We start from the raw sequence: 23274 nt of genomic DNA, 5'->3' as shown, positions 1-23274 counted from the left end.
TATTTGACCTGGTTCTTTCATTTTACCGAAATTTGAGAAAACAAAATAATACACAACGCGAGAATATCGGAAGGGGAATACAATCGGAATACAATTTCTTTAATATTTCAGTGAAAACATTTACATAAACACAAACACATATACACACTATGACTATTTATGTAACCAAACCCTTGAAATATAGCCGTTGTACAGGTACATGTTTGTTTGATATAGTTATGTACCTCTGAAGTGTGAATAACGTTAAACGATTGCTAAAACAATAGTATTTAATTAATCACATAATTGTGTACAATGAGAGCATCCCGAAGAAATATTAAAATAAAGCCATACCTAATGTTTTAGGTTAGAAAATATGTTTGCTGTTATAGAATTGAATAACAGAAAATATCGATATTTCAGAGTTCACTAAAGATCCATCACATGTTCCAAAACAAATGAACATAAATTCAACAATTTAGGAGGCCATGGGAGCTTACAAATTACATTGGTCGATTACTCTTTTTTCAGGAAAAAGAGTAAGGAACTAATTTTGTACTATGGAACCAATATGCTTCATTATGTTCCTTAATAGTTTTGACTTCATACATTGGTTTCCAAATTCTTTTATTTATAATAAATCGTCCTCTTCTAATTTCATCTAATTTTTTCCTATTTAATCTACTACTATTTAATATATACACAAGATCCCATTTTCGAAATTCTAATTCTTTTCTGTGTAATTCTGTTCTAACTTTTTCTGTTCTTGAACGCTTCTCCTCTATCTGCCTGTAGGTCATATCTTTTTTGTAATGAAGTTGAACAACAGAACAATTTCAGAAGTTTGTCCATTTAGGAGGCAAGCAGGCAAAAATTTCGTTGCGTTGTAAACCGGGTCATTTATTCCTTGTCACATAAATCGGCTATTCTCGTTTATTGTCATTTTGGTTATTATGTATTTTACAACGAATTCTGTTCACTAGTGATAGGGATAAAAGAGGCGGCCACAAGGCCTTCTGCACCTTGCCCTGGATAGATCTATTGTGCTCCCCTGTTTTTTATAACTTACTGGCCAGCTTCAGGTTATTTGCCAGCCTTAGAGTATGATCTTGCTTGCGGTTTTTCTTGTAGTAGATGAAAGAACCCACCTACATAGACCTTCAAACCTTCAAAATGTGTTCTGCGGTTCCCTCCTCCTCCTCCTGGCAGTATCTGCACTGTGTTTTATCTGTCTGTACTTCTGTGCTTTCTTAAGTGGCAATGGCGTGTCAGGGGTCCAACCAGAATCCTGGTTCAGTTGCGATTGCTTTCAAGTAATTCTTTTAATAGTTTTGTTCCTTCTATGAAACAGATTCTCTTCGCGTGCCTCATACCTCTTGGTATTGTTCCACCAAGTTTTGGAATCATTAAGGAACCATGTTAAGTTGTATCCACTTTTGTGGCAGGATGCTAAGCCACAGAAGGATTCAGGACCCAGAGAGTCCATGTTGGCCTCCTCTTTGACCAACATGTCAACCTTTTCTTTGCCTCTATGTCTCGAGTGCTAAGGGGCCTTTAATGCTTCCTGACTGTCAAAGAAGGTGACTATACTCCGGAAATGTATTCCTAGCATTTTTATTTTCCTGGCGCTGTGTTCAATCGCCATGATTGCAGACTGAAAAACTGTAGCATATTTACCTAGGTTTACCGTCAGTTCGGTCTTTGGGTTCTTCCCGAAGACTTCAGCTCCCGTGCCCTTGTGGGTTTTGGAGCCGTCAGTGTAGCAGTAGGATTCTATTCTCTAAAGTTTAATTTTGTCGTTTTTTGGCTTAATCTAGATTTATTTTTTGTAAATCTTTAGAAGTATTTGCAGAATTACCTAAAATAGTAAAACGATGTTATTTGCTCAGTCAGATTTCAGAGTTCTAGGTTCTGCTTCTTACGTTCACTAAAGATCCGTGACATGTTCCAGATCAAATGAACATAAATTCGACAATTTAAGAGGCCATGCGAGTCTTACAAATTACATTTATATAAAGTTTATTATTTAATTATGTTTCTGTGAGATGTTGCGAAATTAATTTTGCAACTGTGGACCCGTCAAAATTGGACGTGAGCAATCGTTCAAGTGTGAATTTCCTCCCCATTGTCACTTATTTTCCAATACGTTCCTTATTTTGCAAGAACGGCGAAGACATTTTCCGACGATGTCGTTGCTTGACGAAAGAACCGTTTGAAGTCTAATTTTAGGTGGCAATAAAGGATCAATACGATCCTTGGACCTCTTCCAAAAATGGGCGGAACTCTAAAAGCCGACAACCTATTTTCCCTTTTGCAATCGAACTTCAATTTTTCTCTTCTCTTAAGATTTTTTTAACATTTCTGCTTGTATACGTGAAACGTCCCGTAAATTTTTTCACCTAACAACTAGTTCATTTATTTTTTTTTCTTAAATGATTCAAGGATTTGGCCATCATTGGCTTATTAGTTATTATTTATTACCATTCGGTTTGTTATATACTTTTGATATTGTTCTTAGCTTTTTCTTATCACGCTAAGATAATACGATTGGACACACAGGAAAAATTAGTTACGTTCAGTAAAGAATCAAACAGTTTTAAAATTAGTACATTTCATCAATTTAACATTTAGAGCATCTCAGGCAAATTAAATTGTACGGATTAGAGAAATAGAAGTTTAATTGCACTTACAAGGTGAGCCTATACACTTAGGATCACACATTTCGATGTCCGAGCATTCTTGCCAATGCGCCCTAGAAAAAAATGGTTTTAAGCAATGGTATATTTTTTTTAAATTATGATTTTCTGCCTTTGTTGTACGGTATTTAAGGAGATTAATATCGTCGATACTTTTTTTTTTAACCTAATATAAAAAAAATGATACTCAGAATTGTATTAAATACGAGAATGAGAGAAGATTTTTAAATATGAGAACATATGTAAAAGGTTACATAAACCAAAAGATGCTTACAATAAAGCAGGCATGAAAATATTTTTTTAAACATTCATTTCGCATCCCTTTCAAGCCCTTAAATACGAATTTGTATGGTAAGCAAAAAATAGATATTTTTGGGCTGGATCGGAGGGCAATTCTTTTTTCTCAGATGTCCTTTGTTCCACTCAAAAATCCATAATTCCTCTAGATTTTACACAATGTCCACCGGAATACAGTTGTAAACTTGAATTACTTTTCTTTGACCCTATATGAACAAAATTTGGTTTTTGTGTTATTTGTGCGAGGAAAATAATGATGGAATCAACAAAAACGCGCTTAAAATATTATTTTATATCTCCGGTTCTTATTTACTCAGTGGGTACAAGTTTGCGCCATAAGTGTTTGTTGCTTATAACCTTCTAAACCTCTGTAATGTTCTCTTTGAATCGGTGAAGTCGTTGCAAAGTTATCGCCATTTTTGTGATTTTCGGAAAAAAATCGGAATTATTTGTGAGGCAAACAGTTTTAGAAAAAAATTGCATTCAGGGTTTTTGGCGTGCAAAACACTATAATGAAATTTGTTTTTTGCTAAAAAAATATTTTTGCGTACTTTGTTACGTGGATCAAAACGAATTTTCGCCGCAGATTGTTTGCTTGGTTTTGCAAAGCAGGTTAATTTTTTCATCAGGAAACTAAGTCGATATCTATTAATTTTAAGCACACTCAAGAAACTCGCAACTTTTGAAAAATAGAAAAACAAAACATTTTCGCTCAAATTTTTCTCCACAAAAATGGAAACTTAGCCACTAATCTAAGGAAACTTTACAGGACTTGAAAACCCTATAAACTAAACGTAATGGCATAACGTATAAAGAAATTAGAATTGGAGATATAAAATAAAATGTTTGAGAAGTTTTTGCTGATTTGATTCTTATTTTTTCCACTTATAAATTACATAAAATCAGAACCTTGTGGATAAAGGCTGAAAGAAGAGAAATTAAGCGTTCTAATGATTGTATCACGGTTGAAATAGGATAAAACACAGAGTTGTTTGAATTTTATGTTGTTATTTTCGACGAGAAAATAAATTGATTTTCCCGAATTTAGCCAAAATAATTATATGTTTTTATTGCACGGAAAATTCGTATTTAATGGTCTTTTAAATGGTTTTTAAAACAAATCCGAAATGTTTTCAACAAAGATACTTTTTGGCCAGCTTTACTGGACGCGTCTTTTCAATTATTTGCGAAATATGTCTGATGACCTATATCTAATATGTTTGATCTATCTCTAGACATAATATCGTAAGCCCATTATTCAATTCTGGCCCTTATTTTGAAGTTATTACTAATTCGGGTCTTACAAACCAGAAATGCTATGCGCTACTATAATGTAAGATCATCCGGCCCGGAGGACCATATATACTTAGCATATTTTTTTACTTAGTACTGAACGTAAAATGCGTATGACAGACCAACACAGCGAGGATAGGCAGAGGATGATCGGTAACCACCAATTGCGGGTGCTTCACCACAGAAAAATCTCACAAATTAGGTCACGATGGAAATCATGAGCTTTTATTTAATCTGAATTATGATGGTTTTATTAAGTCTGAAAATACTGTGTAATAATACGTGCAACAGAACAAAACAAGCTGTCTTGAAACTTGTAAAACATGACTTTATGCTTTTCCTTATTTCTGTATCTTAAATGTTTTCCTTAAACGAACGTTTTGTATTTAATTAAAACATGTTCTAAGATTTTAAGCACTTCTGTTTTCGCGTGAATGTTAAACGTGACAGAACGCTCGTAAAAAGGCAAAAAGTTGATCGTAACTCGCCCAGGAAAAAAGTATTTTTTTAACAACTGCTTGATTACGCCCAGGTTTACTTTGAACAAGGCGTTAGAAATAAAATCGGAGAAAGTGTAAAGTACAAGGATTTGTGTTAGGTCCCGACCGTCTTTGAGGTTGTTTAACAAAATCCGCTATTACGGTCCGCTTGATCTTGCTCTTTCTTGTCGATCAGACTTGTTTTGCTTTCAGGTCGATTAGATCTAGTATATATCTGAGTTTTTTTTTTACAGTCCTGTCGGCGGTTAAAGATAGAAACCCAGTTTTCATACAATAACAAATGTTTTCATTTTAATATTTGTTTTCCCTTTTGATTTTGAAAAATCCGTTTCAAGAACTCTACAAAAATAACCCTTAGACAAAAACCAATTCATTTTCGCTCGTTTTTTGAATTACATCTGACCCAATTTGTTCAGAAAGGGGTTTAATTTGTCTCTTTCCCTTACGACCCATGAAAGCTCCAAGGATCTGACGTTACTCTCCACCGGCATGCTTGTAATAAATTTAAATTATGATAAACGCGAATTTACTGGCATGCGCATTGTGTTACCCACCATTAAAACGAACTGAGGACATGTTCAGGGCGAAAAATACCATATTGGGCTTATCTTATGCAAACATCAACATGTCATTTTCATATTTTAACCCTCAAATAAACTTAACTTTGTACAAGTATTTTTTTTTTGTACAAAAATTGTAAAGCATAAACTTATTTTGTTTTAAAATAATATTTTTATTTTACTTTTGTAAAGAGCCTAGTAAAATGAGTAATTCATATCATGATGTAGGATGGAAACATTTTTAATGTTAAGGCCCTTAAAACAGTTTTACGATGAGGGCGAAAGGGTTCGTTAAAATGCTTTTATGCCGGTAGGTAAAGTGGCGAAGCAATCCCTTGTTTGTTGGTCCTTTTCCCATTATCAACGGGTTTTGAACATTATCACTCCTCCTCTTTCGTCTGTTTACCAACTCGGCCTGTAACAAATCGTGATCGTGGGCGTCCGAATCGCGGATCTGGGGACACTTTAAAAATAGAATTAGCTGTTGATTAAGCCAGAATCTATTTTCGTCCGGCACTAACGCGTCTGTCCACAAGCCAATTGTTCCTGGGTGGAATTATGAAGTATGACTTTAGTCTAGCTGTCCTTTGGATAGGATTAACGCCCGACTTGTTTTCCCGTACGTTGATTTATCCAATTTGCACGCCTATTTTTATGCGACGGATTCAATTTGTTTTTCTCGCACGGAACAGGTTGCTTTCAAATTACATATTCAAGAAATGGTATTTTTAAATAATTAAATTATAATAATAAACCTCACTATAATAATAAAAATCCCTTCAGTTAATTATTATTTAAGATAAATGGAATCTTTAGGCTTGTTTGGCAAATTTATCCTTTTAAATCAGTTTGATGAGGTCGGGAAAATGAACGAAAACAAGAAATTTGTATTTACTGTAAAAACTGAGTACATTGCATCCATTTAGTTACAAAAAATTGGAACTTTGAACTAACACACCACCATATGACCATATCCTCGTGGTTCTCACTTCTTCCGCTTTGCCCAGCACCATTTTTTCTTCTTTTAGTCTCTACACGTAGATCTCTATGCAGACCAGTGCTTATATAAAAAGGAGCGTGAAAATGCTCGTAAGTACCTTGTTTTGTAATGACTGGCATATTTCTTCTTAGTGCTACATGCTACACCTCATACATAAGTGTGTTGGTGTAGAAGTAGCTAATTGTGAATCAAGCTTCGTACAGATAATACATCTTTTTGAACTTTAGTTAAGCTCCTCATTTTTTTTTTTGGACGCGGGCTTTCCATCTGAACTTGTCAAAACGCCCAAATACATTGCCGTATGTGGCAATCTGAACGTGGGGAATTACTGACATATGAATGATTTTTCAGTAGTGAATAAATCATTGCGTTTAATTCTTTACTTATTAGTCCTGCAAGGCTCAGAACCTATCTTTGGATAACAAGATCAAAGATAGACTCGTACATCTCAAAAAGGGTCCACAGAAAACAAAAGGGGAAATGGACGAAGTCTAGAGGTGCCCGGCACAGTAAACTTATGATTAAAGTACCATCATCAAAACTGACCACCAGTTTTAATGTTTAAATCTTTCAGATCAGGGTTTGCCAAATGTTTTAGTCGCTTTATCCTTGAAATGTAATATAAGACCATTTGCGTTTGGAACAAGCGCATAGTTTTATGTATGAATGTATCAATTTGATGGCATTACTTCTCCTCGTCGGAGTTCCCCTGGAATGGAGTTTTATAATAAACCCCGATGAAAACAGTACCTCGCAAACGAAGGTTTTCCTCGGTAGTCCATTTGAGCAAACAATGAAGATCCTACTAAAGCAAACCCTGGATTACTTCTCCTCCCCCGCGGTCCGGGAACTTGTCTCGAAATCTTACTTTTTTCCTTCCTTTAAAACACAACTGTTTCTCGGTGCGATTCAATTAAGAAACCTAGAGTTTGGGTTCGGAATTCCAAGGGACGGCCTTTTCCTCTTATTATTTTTGCCCTCGCCTCGAGGTTCACTTCGCCTTTTGCCAAGATTGGCGGAGACTGGGCCACTCCCACAGTTTTGGACAGTTTTTCCAACGCACATGATTCTTTGACTTTTGACCTTAAAACATTAGCTAAACAATTTGACGTGATCTTTCTCAATGTAATTCTGTTACTATAAAAATACTACAAATAATCCAATTGCTCCGTTAAGCAAGTATAGTTTTGACTTAATTAATTAACTGATTGGGCGTCTTTAAATAAATAAAGTAGGTGTTTAAATTAAGAAGAGGGTTTTTAAATTTGAATTAGCAACGATACCACGATCTCTCTCTCTCTCACTCTCACTCTCACTCTCACTCTCACTCTCCTCTCACTCTCCCCCCTCTCTCTCTCTCTCCCTCTTTCTTTCTTTCTTTTTTCTTTCTATGATTGTTGTTGTATTGTGTAGTGTTTTTTGATCAACGTAAAAGAAATTATATCGAAAGGTTGATCATTGGTGAAAAACGACCAATCAGTGATCCAATCCAATCAAAAGTTTACGATCAATAAAAACAATTATATAAAAGTTGGACCATGAAAAAAAAAAAAAAAAATCGAAAGTTAACCGTTTATAAACAACAACAGTACCAAGGTTTGACTGTTGAGGAAAAACATCGAATGTTGACCATCAATGTCGACAACTATGCATAAGACATCGAAGATTGAGCATGAATAGCATAAATAAAACACATAACAAAAGTACAGCACCAACGAAAACAAGCATATCAAAAGTTCAGCATCAATGACAACACTTTGAAAGTTTAATGTTTGAATGAAACTATCCCTAAATAACATCAACAAAAGATGAAAAAAGTGACTGTTGACCATAGATAAAAACAACAATACTAAGGCATGACATTCGATGAAAACATTGCAAGGTCAGCATCGATAAAAACACGAATCAAAAGTTTACCATCAATGAAAAAACAATTATATAACGATTTGACAATCGATGAAAAACATCGAAACTGACACTTATATCAAAATTTTACTATCGATTAAAACAAATCTCATAAAAACAACATCAAAATTTGGAGATCAATCAGTGAAAAACATCGAAAGTTGCCAATCGATTAAAATAACTAATTTCATCAAAATTGTGAACTAAATAGATGCCCCTATATAGTTTATTACCGGCTTATTACTATTATAACTAATACGGGTCATGACTCGAGTGTGCAGACTTGCAGGCCGAAAGCTTTATGCGAATTTTTAAGGTAACATCATCTGGCCCGGGGACCAAATATTTTTCAGACTCAGCAGTGAAAATTACGAAATGTGTCGGTCAGACCGAACCAGCGATATAGTCAAGGCAAAACAAACCGATCGGAAACGAATAAACTAATTAACTAAATTCATAACTTCGGAGAAATACTGTGGAGAAATTTCAGAAGAAAAATTTGTCAGTATAATGGAAAACAGAATAATAAAAGCGCGATGGATTAAGTAAAGAAAAAATTGTTAGCTGGGTTGTTATTATTAAATTATTTTTTTAAAAACGATATTATTGGAATATTTTAACAGATAAATTCGTCAACCATGATATTTTTATAAAGTTTCTTGCATAGTTCGTTAGTTTCTGATAGGCTAAAGTTCAACATGGGTATTAGTTGAGATCTTGAAAGAAGGCTGTTATGCTCTCGTTGGCTGTCTTGCAGAGATAACTGCGATGTGTAAATTTATTGAATATTTAAACAAAGAAGCTTTTCTAAATTGAAATGAACAGGATGGTGCCTTAGTAAAAGAGTAATTATTGTATAAGAGCGAGAGAGGGGTGTTGGTCAGTTGTAACTTGAGACAGTTGAACATGACTAACACATCCTTTCGTAATTTGTTATAATATCTGCCCCATAAAAAAGTGGTTTAGACTTTAATTTTTGATTTTTATTTAAATAGACGTCTTGGGTTTTGAAAGGCTTAAAAATAATTTAATAAATGATGGTGTTTCTACACTTGTGTATCGTATGTTTCTGTCGGGCTAGTTTTGACATAGTACAATATTGATATTTTTTGTTTTTATTTTTGCCAAAGGAGTAGATGAGGCACTTGTAACTCCATTCTCAGTATTTATTCAGGGTCGATCGATGTGCGATAGATCCGAGCCGTCCTTGGTGTCAATCGCAGCGAACCTCCGCGATCGCGACGGGTCGAAAATTAATATTTTCACGATTCATTCTTTTGTTTTATGGATTGAGTTTGAAAATTCATTTCCTCGGCTAATGATATTTCCCCTGGGAGAGGGAATTCGAAAACAATTTAACAGCAGGAACGCCCACAATGCCTAAACATCGAATGCGAATTCTATGACGGATATTGAAGTCCAGCGATTTATTGTTCACGAGCCAGAGTAAATTGTTTGAAAGCTGAATTAAAGTTATTTGATTTATCTTGGAACAAGCCTTCCGATTTCATTATGACGGTATTGTACACTTACGCACTCAAGTGACAAAACTGCATTTAGGATCGCTGCTTACACCTGAATGACTTCAGGCTTGCTTGATGTCAAAGGGCTATGGCTGAATATCATCGAGAAAGGGTGCAAGAACTAAAAATAATTTAATGTACTAAGAAATACAGTATTCAATATATTTTTATTGGCTGTCATCATTCGTTTTTTTTTTCCACCGAGGGAAGAAATTTTGATATACCTATGTAGTTATGTTGATATATTGTCCAAATTCGATGTTATTTTCACCTTTGGTAAACGTGAGAAATAACACTATCGGTAGTCAACTCATTAATCCTCAGAAATACAACACACACAATACAACACTTCAAACTTCAAAAACAGGACCAAAACACTACAAATCATGAACTTATCAACCTCCATGAAAAAATTTCCCAACTTATTTCATTGAACTCATCTGACATACGAAATCAGCGAGAATAGGCAGACCAGAATGATACAATCTAATGTCTGTCTACATAAATCTAACAATTTAAGTATTTTTAGCTTACAGTCAAATCTTAAATAGTTCTCGAAACTTACAAGTAATGCTATGTATAAAAACACAATTGTATTACCTAATTATTTGAACAATTAAATTTTCAATAAATGTATCCCATATATATAATTAATACTTTTAATTGTCGTTTTGTTGTGACAGTAAGACAAATAAGAGGGATGAAGGATCGAAGTGATATATTTGCAGAATAGCATCTTCACCCCTTTCCTGTTGTTCATTCCCAACCCCCTTCGCCGAGATCTCTCTCTCCCTCAGAAAACAGGCTCGGAGGAAAAGAGATAGAAACGGTCCCAGATCTATGGGGTTCACGCAGACTTGATCCCGATATAAATTTTTAATAAACTAATAAATCCAAAGCGACTGGGAGGAAGCCAACTGGGAGCCAGGAGCCCCCCTCGAACATTAATCTGGAATACAAACAGTGCTAAAGTGTTTAGTTATGGGACTTGCAAAGACCGAAGTCCCATTCCCCTCGGCCCACTCAACCTTTTTCGACCCCTTCGCCCCTCGAACGCTCCAGTGTTAAGTGGTCAAGTTAATTATGACGAGGCTCTGAACAATGATAAATCCGGTAGGAAATAAAAACCGGGCCGGGGACGTTATTCCCATACCGGTGGCCTTTTATCAAAGATTAAATGTGGGTATTTTCCTCGGCTTTTAAAAGGGAAAAGTTGAGAAAATAACTTATTCTGGCTGAACACCCCTAAATCCCATCCCACGCCCACACACTCTTCTAGCAAAGATTTTATCTATTTCGAAAAAGGCAGACATGTTTCCCCTGTGTATATAGCGAGTGCTTTATTGACAACATCTCTGTACATTGAGAATATTTCACAGCGTAGGCGGCCCCCATATTTATATATTCAAAATACTGTTATAATGAAAATACATAATTTTTTATTAAGTGCAAATAATTGATAACCGGAAACAATAATATAAACATATTATCCTATGTTCACACAATTAAATAAAAAATAGACTATAGCTTAATTTATTGTACAATTTAATTTAAATAATTAATCTTTTCTCGTATTTTAATATTTGAAACAAATTATTAATTGACATACCCGAGGAAGCTTTAGATTTATATGTAAGCTGTTGACAAAGTTTAAAGAAGGAGGAAAAATGTGAGTTTCAATTTGTTTTTCCACAATCACTTACCCGTGGATTAAATCAACAGTCTACTTTTGAACAGTAATAAATTTATTTATTCATTCTTAAAACCAACGTTTATCACGTTTATATGTTTAGTACACTTTTTTAATTGTTAAAAAAGTTATGTATATGAATGTTTGATCAACGTTGAAAAAGTAAAAATATTATAGCTAACATCGATACAACCAAGTATATCAGTTTGACCCACTTTGACTTAAAAAAATAAATAAAAAATGAAAAAATAAAAAGTGACAGTCGACAAAAATAATTATCAGATAAACAATATAAATAACTCTAGCTTAAGTTGACCATTCGTAAAAATAACTATAGCTAAAACTATATCTTAGTTCCACCAACTTGGAAATAATAGAAAATTGCTCATCGATAGAGCTAACTATAGCTAAATTTGACTATTCATATTAGCCATCCAGTTTAATAGTTTATGGAATCTATGATATTTTCCCAGCTTCTCATCTTAGGTATTTCACCTCATTTTCGAACTACAGCACACATCAGTGTGGAAATAAATACAGTCGAATCTTGATAATTCGAAACCCAACGGGCCACAAAATAATTCGCATTATCAAGAGACAAAAAAAAAAATTATTAAGAGCTGATATACATTTTTAAAAGTTTTTACTAAAATTTTACATATACAAAATATCGTAAAAGCGGATCTAGATCAACTGTAGAAGTGAACCTTGTTACACACCATTAAAAAAATTTATGAAGCTTTTTGTTTCATTGTGGCCTTGCGTCCTTTATCTAAATGGTTTTCCAAAATGACCAGTGTGTGAATAAACAAAACACTGAACGCCGAACATAACAATAAACAAACTAGAAAAAAATTCGAAGAAACTTTAGGCTACAAGGATACAATACGTGGAAATTTAGAAGAATATTGGAAAGAAAAAGTTCAAACGATAAAGAGGGGAAGTGGCTCCATTTCGATTTACACAATGCTTTCTCTTACCCCGTGACGAAAAACGAGTGTATCAAAAATCAAAACAGATTTTTTTGGATTTACCAAAGTGATCTGCTGTGGGGTTTGTATTATAAAGAAATTTGAATAACTCTCCCATTTCTATGTTCCTTTTCTTGGTATATGCAGTTAATGTAATTTTTGACAGCTTTGTACTGTGGCTTTCCAGTTGAATGTAGTATTTGAATGTTTATTAATATTTTACATAAAGATAATCCAATAGTAACAATGATACCAGTACAATCAGTTTTTTTTACGAGGGTTCGCAACAGCAGAGGTCATATAAAGCACCCTTCAGGGTGCCGATGTTTTTGAAAAAAAGCACATTTGTAAGTATGTCGGGCTCGAATGCAAGGCCGCTGGATTTGAACCCGGGACCTTTACGTTACAGTGATGAGCGCCGTGTCAACGCCTAAACCGTTGCGGCCACTGTCGCCCCTCCTACAATCAATTATTCTACCTTAGATTGTATTGTTGATTTTTCGAATGACTTTTCGAGGTAGATCCTTTGTCTGATGAACAAGTTCAGTATGTCCAATAATGGAGTTCTAGCCGGGTGGGTGAAATTGAATACACCCTTATATCTAAACATGCGAAGGCATCAATCCCGTGCATTTACTTAAAGGACAATCACGTCTCCCGGCAATCCGACAATTTGATAGACGACACAAATCATTCAGTATCGGAGCGAATATCCGAAAACGCCGTCCGAATACATAATGCCGCCCCCGCTCTGCTAGCAAAGACGTAAACAGTTAGTATTTGTTGGAATAATACAGGAAAAGCGGCGTAACAGTGCCAGTCGAGTTGCATTGTCATGAAAATTTTATCCCGACCAAGAATGACTATTGATTCCCATGATAATGGACGTTGCAGGCAATGTTCGGGAATGCATCAATAAATCAGGACTCTAATACGTTCTTTCCCATGAAGCCAATTTATCCCGTTTTCTGTCTTTCTCGTCAAATATCTTCCATCAGAGAGGAATTTAAAAGCTAATCTCGATTTCCTCGTCTCTCGCAGAAAAGAAATGTAAAAAAATCAAGAGTTAGGCGATAGAGAATAGAAATAGCAAAACAGTACATGCTAAACGCACTACTGTACAGTATAAACACAGCTATAAATAAAATTTTGATACATTAAACTACTCATTTATCTTTCGAAAATGAACCTGATGTCTGTCACGCGATCTTGGCAAGGCAATATTAATCAACCTTCATCTCTGCCGGGCGATCTGAACCCCGAGACGATTTATTCTTCAATTTCGCAATGTTATATCTATTGTTAGTTAAACATGCATTATCGCATAAATGTTATTTAAAAAAAATCAAAACTTATATGTTTTTTAGACATTTCCTACCATAATTTAAATGGATCGGTAATTTGGTAGTTTACAATCATTTTGGTCTTCCTATACTCGCTGTTGTGGCCGAACGTGTTTTACTTTTTTGACATCTTTAATTCTTTAGTGAATCGGTTTTGTTTGACCAAATTTTAGTTTTGAACAATATATACTTGATCAAGCAGTGAAGACGAAAGAAACCGAAACTCGTCTGACAGCAGGTTAGTTACGATGCGAACTTAAAGAGGAAATGTCATGTCTTCTTCGAACAAGTCTGTCAAAAATCGCAAATACCAAAACTGTATTTTTCTAGACATTAATTTAAAATGATCTAGTTAGTAGTTCGATTGTTTCATATCATTTTAACCTGCCTATCCTAGCAGTTTCTTTTGAAAGCGTAATGATTTTCCTTATCTTCAGTTCTTTAGTTAATCATTTGTGTCAGACGAAAACTTAAATTTTCAACAAGAAATAGTAGATCCTGCAGTGAAGATGCGAGAAGCAGAACTCGTCTGACAGCAGATTAGTCAATCCGCAAACACCAGTTTTTATTTTTAAATATGTAGTTATTTCATTTCGTTCAAACAAGTCTTGTAAAAAAATCGACAACACCAATTTTTTTCATTACCTAGACCTTAATATAAAAGGTGGTTTCATATCATTTTGGTCAGCCTGTTCTCACTATTTTGGTCTGTTGGACTAGTTTTGTTCTCACGTAATCATCATCTGTTCAATATTCTTTTTTTTTGCCCATCCACCTCCTCGGCCTCTAAATTGACCTATTTTCTTGTATGGGGGAAAAATGGAAGCTTAACGCCTTCTTTATACCTCGCTCTAAACGAGGGGCACGAGGAAAGTTAGGGATATATTCAATTGACTCGTGACACTGACTTTTTTTATCTCAACTTAAAACCTTAATTAATTGAATGTTATTAATTGGTCAAGTGGACCACGAAAAATAGTGATGTTAGGATATATTTTTTTTCTCTGGTATATAGTATTCGGTTTGGGCAAATCAAATTCTAAATGCAGCTTTTTCAGTCAAATTAATCTTTTTTAATTTCAAAATAATCCTTTCTTTAATGGATTAAAAAAACTCGGGAGATGGCACGAAATATAATCATGTCAGGTAAAATTCCTGTAGTTTTGTGAATTTTTTTAAAACAAAATAATATAATTGACTGCTAGAAAAATCATATGAAAATCAATTAAACCCAAATTAAAATTAAATGTAAAAATAAAAGATTTTTCTTTCAATTTGAAACAAAAATTAAATGGGTTCGTATCTAAAATGCCACAAGAAAACTAAATACAATTAAAATTAAAAGGTACATAAAATTAAATATAAAAACAAATAAATTGTTGGTATCTGTTAATTCGAGATTAAAAAAATAAAATTAAGTGCCTATAAAATAATTATCTTACATTTTAAAACAATTTCAAATTAATAGAATAATGATATTTTTTTATATCTAGTTGGATTTTTCACATGTAATCTAATATTACATATTGCAATATTGCACTGTCGGGCAAGAAACAGTGTTGCATGGTAAATACACTTCGTACTTATCTACCATTTCTTCATCTTTTTTTTTATGATGTAATTTTTAGTCACTGAATTGACTCATTTGCAAAGCGGGTATTTTGTGCCTTTTCAACGGTTGAAAAACTATTGTCGAGACGAAACAAAAGCCTTTGTACATGGGTATTAAAGCGGGACCGCGTTCTTCAACTTTTTCCTTCATTTCTGTTCTATCAATATGTGGAAGATTCACCATCATTCTCTAATCGACTGGTACAAGTTTTGTCTTACGTTCAAACAGTTTTTTCCGTTTGTGCGTTTTCGTTTTTCAAAAGCTGCCACAATATTGTATTAACCATAGAATTTTGTTTCTTCTATAATTATATTATTCGGACATTTCTTCTTGTTTAGTTATTTCGTATACATTTAATATGACATTGTGCACAACTTGCAATCACTAGTGCTATGCAAAAAATGCTTTACTATTTAATATTATATTTGAGAGTTCTAATTTTTTTCTCCAAATTAGTAAAAATAAAAATTAAAAAAGTATCAAGGAGAAGATATAAAACTTGTTTATAATTGTTTTCCCTTGTTAAAATATAACTTTTTTTACTGTTAAAAACTTTTATTCATTATCTTTACAATGTGTACCAAGTTTTATAGGAAGACCGAGAACAGAATTGTGTTATACTAAAGATTAAACTACTACTTTTCTTAAATGTCAATTTTTATATAGTTTCACAGCGGGAATATTAATTTGTTATATCTCTTCATTGATTCATTTGAGATTTTTTGCTGAGAACTTTCGCTCGTTTATGTATAATAAGGAATCGGATTTGTTAATAGCTGAAAAAATTATTCATAATAATGTTTAGATAAATATTTTATTTTCAGTATTGATTGTGGGATGTTCCATCACTGAAAATGACCAAAAGTCTCATTTCAGTTTGTGAAATGTTTGTTTAAATTATTATTATTTCGGTTTCGACGGACTTACTTAAAAAAAGTAAATTCCAGGAGGTCGGTGTTTTTGAATAGTGCTGGAAAGACTGCCAACTGATGGGGTTACGTTAGTTATAATCAGGGAAAGGCAAGACGATTTTTCTTTCTTTATCTTTATATACATCTCATAGTATTTTAATGTGAGGATTGAGACGATAGTAAGACAACCTTTCAACAAATGGAGCTTTAACTGGGAAAATGATCAGAATAGGTCAATAATATAGGCATGGTCAGGCTAGACTTTTATTTTTTTACCTATCTGGCAACATTGAGTTTATTGAAACTAAATGGACAAAACTTCTCAAAAAACTGTAGTTTTGACTGGAAGAATAATTAGACTATCAGGTTTATAAACAGGGAAAGGCAAGACTCCGTTTCCGCGTATTTTTTGTTTATTTTTATATATTCTTTTATTATATTTTCTATTTTTTATATACAAAAAAATATATTTTATATTTAATTATCTATATTTTTTATGCTTTTTAATATTCTTAAAAATCTTAACACAGCTTTTGATTGTGACGATATTATGAAGAAAAACTTCTCCAAAAACTGTACCTTTGACTGGAAAAATAATCAGATATTGTCTGGGTTATAAGCAGGGAGAGGAAGACGCATTATCTTTCTATTTAATTTTTTACCTATATTGCAGGATTGATTGTATCGAAACTATGAGGAAAAACTTCTCGAATAACTGTAGTTGTGGCCCTAGGAAGAATTTAGCTAACATGTAGTACAAAACGCATAAAAATTGTCGAAATAAGACAAAACTTGATAAATAAAGTTCTATTTATAACGGTTTGACAGTTAGTAATTTCATCTCCAGTCGAAAATTATATGCCGAATATTGAAAATTCTGTTCGGGCGTTCGTCCATCCATTGCAGGGAGAAATTAATTTCCTGCTATCTGTCAAATCCATTCGTTGCAAAACCGTCTCATAATCTATAAATGTGGAATAATTACCTGTACGTAATGATTCGGAATGGAAACGCTTTTGTAACCCATCGCTTTTTATAGTAATTGATGATTTTGTTACTGCATTTTTTATAGCTTTTTAAATAAATTTTTAAGTTCCTTTCTATTGCTTAAAATCCTATTTTTATTTGGTGTAGTTTTTATTTGTTAATTTTATGAGTTTGTTTCATTATCATTACCGAAAAATTCATCCTTAGGGGCACTTTTCTTTCTTTTTATTTTAGTTACCTTTTTCAATTTGGAACTGTTATTTATAACCTTGTTTCTGGATTAATATTATCTTAATAAATCCATTATATATAGTGGTCTATTGACCAAATTACTTCTTTCAATTAATTAATCTTTTTACTAAGGTTTTCGTTGTTTCGAATCCCGCTTGTGACACTTTTTCATTCCAACCAAAACCTTACGTAAAAAGATTAATTAATTATCTTAATAGTTCATTGTTGGGTTATTTCTGACATATCTCCATTTGCTTTTTTCCTTTTTTCAGAAAATGCCTAGCTAATTCTAAGCAGATTTCTTGGCTTTTATCAACTTTAAAAAAAATGAATCTGTCTGACATTTGTTCTCAAGATTGTGTTTATGTTTTCCCCTTTGGTTTAGTAATTTTTATTTAATAAAGAAAGGAAGGCGTAAATAAAAAAAATTGGTAATGAGGCATTGTTAGAAGACAGAATTGATTGTTCTGAATTCGTTGGTTAATGCAATTTATTCACCTCACCCCCGGACAAATCTCAATATTAGTTTTACGATTAAATTTGAAGTTTTTCTACATAAATACTGTTACTACCTTCACCTCCGAGCACGTTTCCAGTGCTGATAACCCCGTTCGGGCAATTAAAACTTTTTCATCCCCGGTTGTTAAATATTTGTTTCTGCCCTTTCTTTTAAATAAGAAGTATGGAACTGTTTAATGGCGATGGGGGGGAGAGGGGGCCAATTTTAGTTTTAAATTCGATAAAACCGTCCTAGGGACCTAACTGGCCAAAACTCAGTTAGCCGAGAGTTGGAATTTAGATTGGCCGTCCGAGGGAAAAGTAGTGCTAGTTTGGATGTTGAGCAAGTCCCTGGGATCACCAATAGAAAGCGCCGCTTTGTACACAACACGACTTTGCATGCGATTTTGTACTTTCAAGGGATGCAAAATTTACCAAAAAAAAGAAAACCAAAAATCCAAATTGTCCCCATGACCAAACACCCTCAGGATTTCGCTAGGGTTTTTCACCAAACAAACTTTATCAAAAAGCAAAGTACTTTTATCTATTTTTCTATTCAAAAGCAAAGTACTTTTAACTACTTTTCTAGGCAATTTTATTCATATAGATACGATTTTTTAATAACATAATTTTTTTATTTTTCCGAAATCCTGTTATTAAAATGTGCAATGCTTCATCTTTATAATTTTTTTAACTATGGCGTAGAGGGGCTCCTTATCTCGTGTTCCAATACATCAAAACACAAATAGGCTTAAAAGTACCTATTTTCATTTTGAGACAAAGAAAATTAAATTAGACTGATCAAAGGCCAAATAGGAAACCAGTGACTCGTCTTAATTTATTATTGGGTTGTCCGGAAAATAATGCAGGATTTTAAGTTTTCATTAAAAAAAATCTATATAAAATATTCTGTTTACGTTTACAGGATNTTTTGATTAAAGAACATTGCTTTAAAGTAACTAGTTTCTTTTTTTTTGTTTAATACCAAAATCCTGCATTATTTTCCGGACAACCCAATAAAAATATATTTTGTTCACTCATAAAGAAATTTCTCCGTCAATATTCTAACAATAAATTCAAAGAAAATAATTAATATTTAAAAATGAAATATTATTTGTGGCCCATTTTCGTTGGGTGTTAATCGCAATTTCCGAAATTTAGGCAGATATTATTCTTCAATAAATTGTTGTTAAATTGCATAGGACTTTTAATAAACATGCAGTTTATGTAAAAAATATATTTTTGTAGAAAATCCGACTAAAACCAAGTTGATGGCTTTATTGTCTAGACTCTCGAGCGTCCATTTGAACTTTTGAACTTTAAGTTTTATTTTTAGAAAAATTTCTGGTCCGAGTTATCTGTACGAACTTGTGTGTTAATTCGTCCAAGGTACCATTATAAGGAAATTAATAAAAATATTTTTAAAAAAAATTGAACTGTTAGAGTGTCATAAAATAAATTTGTTTGTAAATTTAATAAAAATTTGAGGTGCTTAACAAATTAAATCAACAATTATAAACTATTTTGGGCCACTACCTATTGCAATCTTCAATGTAATTTTGAAATTCCCTCCTCCCACAATTTCTCAATTTTTTGAGCGACGAACTCGTTAATATGTTTTCTGAATTCCGTAAGTAAAGTAAAGTTTTTACCATTAATACGGTTTCTCAGAGTTCAAACTAAGTGAAAATCTGAAGAGACAATATCAGCCGAATACGTTGGGTGGCGTAGCACATCGTAACCAAGATCCAACAATGTCCGTGTGCGTCTGCAAAGACACGTGGGGGCGAGTGTTATTATTCTCGGAAACAATCCTTGAGATTAGCCAGTCGTTTTTCGTTAATTTTTGATTTTAATCGTTCCAATTGTGTGTAATATAAACTAGAATAACAGATTGGTCGGACAGAAGAAACTTATAAGAAAGAACCTTCTTCCCTCCCACCTTCACATTACCTTCTTGGGATGTAATCCGGCTTTTGGAATTACTAACAGTGGTTCGCTGCGTTTTTCCCAGGATTTTCCTTGCTGTATATCCACAGTTATCAATCATTTTAAAAATGGGTCGTTTATATTGCGTTAGGAGGAAATCGCAGATAGATGTCCAAGTCAGCTTGTGAAGAAACCTTATCCGGCTCCTCTTCAGATCCATTAAAACGCTTGTATGAAATGTGTTATGTGCCTCTGCGATGTCTCTTGCCGTGTAGTGTGGGTTCTTTTTGATAAAACTTGGATTTAGTCATCATCAACGGTTGAATGATGACTAGAGCGCTTTGCATATTTCAAATTCAAATTTTCGCTTCTGGACAGAGCAAAGCACTTACTTTCCACTAAACCTTCTCACCATTCATATCACAAATTTTCCTAGCTGTCTAGCCGTTTGAATTGCGGTTTTTTTCCGTAACGACCAAATTAATGTTGTTTTGTTAGTCTATTATGATTTTTGGTTTACAAGAATGGATGACGATGATGATGAAGGAAGACAAGGAAGCGCGGATTTCGAATTCCTCAAGCACGTCAGCCTTCTATCTTATTCGTTCTTTTCCTAGTTCTTTAGTCCAGATCCTTCTTTTAAAAGTTATTAGCTCATCGACTGTCATTGCTGGTATGCTTTACCCTGGGTCTTCTTGTTATCCCAGGTTATTGAGTGTCCGAGTTCGAAAACCTACCAACCTTGACCTTTACGATGTACCAGGAGGTTATCAGATATGGGAAAACCGAGTATAAAATTAGCAGCCCCAGGCGAGAGAGAGGAATGCAGCGGGATGAGGCGAAATTCCACAAACGCCGGATTCCATACGTGCACCCTGTGGCATAGCTCCAAATAATTTAACCCATTGAAAGAGACGTCCTCGCTCTGTCCAAACCGACGGCAGAGATTAAAAAGTATAAATACATCAGTTTTATTGTCCCAGCGCCACTCTGTATGGCTGTTTAGCATATCCGCCGCTGGCGGAAAAGGGAAAACGACGGATTTTTAGATTAATGGCTTATCCGGGAAAGCCTTTAGAGATTTGAAAAATTTCCATCTCCCCCGCCATCTTTGCCCATTTAGCTTTAATGATAATTGCCTTCAAATATGTTTATAAACATGAATACACAATATCACGCATTTGACTACGATCCTTAAAAAAAATACAAATAATTTTTTTCTGTGTAGATTTTCTATCAGTTTTGTAAACATTACCAAAATTGGCTAGAAAAAATATTAAATATATTTTTCTTTATAAATAAACTGAGCTATTCTACATTTTTTACATATTTCTGTTCATCGAAAAATTTGCTCATACGTTCTAAACGATTCTACACCAAACAATACAAATGCAGTTGAAATCATTGTGTTAAGTGGTTTGCTGGACGTTTATTTCTTATTTACAATGATCGCCGATGAATGGAATTGCAATGCCATGATTATACTCTGAATTAATTACGAAATGGATCATTATAACGAAATTAAAATGGGAAATCCTGTTTTGTTCACTTCTTCAAGGTTTTCTTAGACGTTTTTAAAGCTTCGTAGCTGAATATTTTTATGTTGTTTTATAAAGTTTCCGTAAATATGAAATTTGCCTAAGACAAGCGGACCAGACCATGGGAACAAATTGGCAACAAGGCATCATAGTTGAAACGGAAAAAGTATCACCAAGGGAAATTTCAACGGGCTAATCCACGGGATTACATTTAGAGGGATAATCCGACGAAAGCAATTAAAATTTATTCGGATTGCGAAAATGAATTTTGCGTTTTCACCAGCCTAATGACAATCAGTTTGACGATGTTAAAACCGAGTCGTAATTCTACCGTTTCGGTTCATGAATTTATAAAGTTATTTCAACTTTGTGCCTTTTTATTATGCTCTAATTTAAAAATATGCTTGTTATTACTTAGCGTTTCAACTTTTAACGTATTTACAGATGGTACGAATTCGCGCGAAGTTAAAAACTTTTATGCCTCTCCAGCTGAGAAATTGACACTTATTTCGTTATAGTTTTGTCGTTTACGATGTTCTGGTCCCCCTATTCCTGCTGATTTCTTCTGCCTGGAGCTTTTCAGCATTCACGACTTTTTTGAATACAAAATTATAAATTATGAAAGCATGTCGTTTGGGTACTTAATCAAATAATGGATTATATAAACAAGATGATGCTTACAAACGTAATAAAATAATAATAAATAAATACGTTTTTTATAATCTGCTTACAGAAGAAATGCATACATTCTTTATTATCAATTTATAACTATATTAAAGTGTTAAGGCGTAATATTTTTGGTTGTTATGTGGTTATGGAACTCACTTGAGGGATTATAATTTTCTTCCTTCTACTTTACATTGTGTATTAGCCATAATTCATCTTTTCCTGATGGGACGTTTTCGGGGACGCTTAACCCAATTTAACCATATCTAGCCACGTACTGATCGATGAATAAAATGTTAAAACCTTTCCTTAGTTGACTTTTTTCAGGTATTTTTTGACAATCCTATAATTGTGTAGTAGTTTTTGAATTGAACGTGTACTTAAAGCCTTAGAGTATTTGGTAATACTTGTAGGCTGTTTTGTTAACTTTTTAAATTAGGATGTGAAATCGTACAAAATTGTACAAATACATGTGGATTTTTCCTACATGTATTTGTAAAATTTCAACAAGGTTTATTAACCCCAGGCCCTGAAGATGATCTCAATAAATATCGAAACGTTGGCACGATAAAGAAAATGTTTTTCCGAACCCTACATCACACAGACCTACATCTCAGGATTTCCGAATAATCACCACACACTAATAATTTAGCTTTATCCTTTAATGAGCTCATGTATTGTCTGGTCATATACGTTTTTCTTTTAATTGTTCCGTTTTATGATTACATTATGTTCTGTTATAATTCAAAGCTAAAGGATTTTTATTCAAAAATACGAGAAGACTGTGTTATAGCAATATCGCATGGCGAATTTTAATTATTTTCCCTGTTACTTCTTAAGATTTCAATTATTTCAGTAATCTGTAATTAAGGCGTTTTCGATTTTTTTCAGTGCTGTTTGAAACCAGCACGCGCGAGTGAAAATGACACACCAAGGCCGAAATCGCAGCGGTAAGTCCAACAATAAGATAATTAAACCGTCCCCATTTCTTGACATTGTTGTTAACAAAGGGCTAAGCCATCTCGTGATAATTACGTCCGTCTTGGATTGCAAATTACCATTCCGTGGCTGTTTTACAGACCCTTTTAATACGTTGTAAAAAAATCGAGATTTTTGAAAAAATGTTTTGTTGTTTACAAAATTTT

The 23274-nt window shown here is 33.6% G+C and overlaps 1 protein-coding gene across 12 annotated transcripts in view; it reads left to right on the top strand.

Annotated features, from left to right (window-relative positions):
- Positions 1–23274, top strand: part of LOC106662528 (calmodulin-binding transcription activator 2) — a 324643-nt gene that overhangs the window by 20638 nt on the left and 280731 nt on the right. For 10 of the 12 annotated variants that reach the window (XM_014386691.2, XM_024225685.1, XM_024225687.1 and 7 more), the window contains one exon: positions 23021–23079. The exons of the other annotated variants lie outside the window; for them this stretch is intronic. The gene's annotated coding sequence lies outside the window, so the exon portion shown is untranslated. The remainder of the gene's footprint in view (positions 1–23020; positions 23080–23274) is intronic. 12 annotated transcript variants of the gene reach the window in all.

This window comes from Cimex lectularius, unplaced genomic scaffold (assembly GCF_000648675.2).
Source record: "Cimex lectularius strain Harlan isolate CLEC.00 unplaced genomic scaffold, Clec_2.1 scaffold33, whole genome shotgun sequence".
In the NCBI taxonomy this organism is placed as follows: Eukaryota; Metazoa; Arthropoda; class Insecta; order Hemiptera; family Cimicidae; genus Cimex; species Cimex lectularius.
The sequence above is the reverse complement of the archived record's forward strand: the minus strand, read 5'-3'. Positions and strand labels throughout refer to the sequence as shown.